Below are 2,500 nucleotides of genomic sequence, written 5' to 3' on the forward strand. Positions count from 1 at the left end.
TATGTTGCGCCTTAACCTAACCTATGTTGCGCCTTAACCTAACCTATGTTGCGCCTTAACCTAACCTATGTTGCGCCTTAACCTAACCTATGTTGCGCCTTAACCTAACCTATGTTGCGCCTTAACCTAACCTATGTTGCGCCGTAACCTAACCTATGTTGCGCCGTAACCTAACCTATGTTGCGCCATAACCTAACCTATGTTGCGCCTTAACCTAACCTATGTTGCGCCTTAACCTAACCTATGTTGCGCCTTAACCTAACCTATGTTGCGCCGTAACCTAACCTATGTTGCGCCTTAACCTAACCTATGTTGCGCCTTAACCTAACCTATGTTGCGCCTTAACCTAACCTATGTTGCGCCTTAACCTAACCTATGTTGCGCCTTAACCTAACCTATGTTGCGCCTTAACCTAACCTATGTTGCGCCTTAACCTAACCTATGTTGCGCCTTAACCTAACCTATGTTGCGCCTTAACCTAACCTATGTTGCGCCGTAACCTAACCTATGTTGCGCCTTAACCTAACCTATGTTGCGCCTTAACCTAACCTATGTTGCGCCGTAACCTAACCTATGTTGCGCCTTAACCTAACCTATGTTGCGCCTTAACCTAACCTATGTTGCGCCTTAACCTAACCTATGTTGCGCCTTAACCTAACCTATGTTGCGCCTTAACCTAACCTATGTTGCGCCTTAACCCAACACACGTTGGGCCTTAACCCAACACACGTTGGGCCTTAACCCAACACACGTTGGGCCTTAACCCAACACACGTTGGGCCTTAACCCAACACACGTTGGGCCTTAACCCAACACACGTTGGGCCTTAACCCAACACACGTTGGGCCTTAACCCAACACACGTTGGGCCTTAACCCAACACACGTTGGGCCTTAACCCAACACACGTTGGGCCTTAACCCAACACACGTTGGGCCTTAACCCAACACACGTTGGGCCTTAACCCAACACACGTTGGGCCTTAACCCAACACACGTTGGGCCTTAACCCAACACACGTTGGGCCTTAACCCAACACACGTTGGGCCTTAACCCAACACACGTTGGGCCTTAACCCAACACACGTTGGGCCTTAACCCAACACACGTTGGGCCTTAACCTGCTCTGTAATTGTCATACGACGCGTTAAATTAGTGTAGTGTTGCCTAACTGCAACCCCCGCAATATAGTTTGCTACTCGCACTGCCCGGTCCCCAGAGTATCGCTTCATGTTAAACACCTTGCAGCTATACACTGTAATGCGGATGGCGGCAGGACGTACATGCTCAATGCCCTTCGCAGTTGTTCATTGGCATTCGCATGGCGAAGCACAGCCTACGTTGTGGTACGGCTTGTGGCAACTGTCCGCTGATGTTGTACGTCCAAATCACACACTGTACCGCACATTGGTCCTCATGTACTGAATGATACATCGTGGTACATGTGTGACCGTACCACGACTGCGCCAACAACGGCGAACCATACGGTCCAAATATTGTGCACTCAGCTACGTGTCGTCTCCCTATAAGAGCTGGATTGCAGTATGGTATGCCGTGGATGGCGATCAGCATGAGCCGTCTGTTGATGTAGTGGCGCGTGTTGTCAGACGTAGTCGTCTCTTCTCACACACCGTGATAGCATGGTGCACTGCGTTCCACATCTGCGACATGCGACAGAGGCCGGTTGACAGTCGTTCGCGCAATGGACATCGCATACGTACGGGGGCCACCTTCCACGTGTTCGCGAAGCGTGCACATGTTGTTGCGTGTATGTGGGCAGACATAGTGTGTCGTGACACCTGACACAGGCATGCAACAATCGTTGAATTTGCAAATGGCGATGGACGTCTACGTTTGCTGGTGACGTTACGCAAATGAAGAACTGGTAAACCGTTGTGGTGCGGTTGTTCTCGCTAGAGGTGAATCAGTGATGGCGACGATCGGTTGAGCTACCAACCGGTTGTTTCAGCGATACCCACCATGCCCACGAACGTGAATGGCATGTGGGTGTGAAGCGATACGCGGCGGTGGCTGGGTGGGACCGTCCCCGGCCGGTGAGGGGGGGCCTTCCGGCGTGCTGGCCGCGCGGTGCGTGGGCGCACGCGCTACAGCCGGCTGGTGGGGGCGGCCAGTGGCAGGCGCGCCGGCCGACGGAGGCGGCAGGCGGCGCAGCTGCGCGCCGGCGCACCCTGCACGCGGCGCCGTGCGGCCAAAGTAGGTCCTCGCGGGCCCGGTGCGAAGCGCGGTGGACATCTGCAGTGTGCTGGTCCGATTGAGGACTGTGTGCGCTGAGGATGCGCCGCCGCCCGGCGCTCGGCGCCGCGACGCCGTCTGCTGCTCGGTCGCCTCTGCGGTTCTCGCAGGTGGATTGTATCGCAGCTGTGCGGACGTGTTGGCGCGTGCGCTGTGCTGGGAGAGTTCGCTTCGGCACCCAAGTGGGGCTTTTGTCCTTCTGTGGCGCTGGCGTTGGAGCTGCCGGCCACCGTAGGTGGCGCGTGTTGTCTC

The sequence above is a fragment of the Schistocerca americana genome, unplaced genomic scaffold, assembly GCF_021461395.2.
Source record: "Schistocerca americana isolate TAMUIC-IGC-003095 unplaced genomic scaffold, iqSchAmer2.1 HiC_scaffold_886, whole genome shotgun sequence".
Taxonomy (NCBI): domain Eukaryota; kingdom Metazoa; phylum Arthropoda; class Insecta; order Orthoptera; family Acrididae; genus Schistocerca; species Schistocerca americana.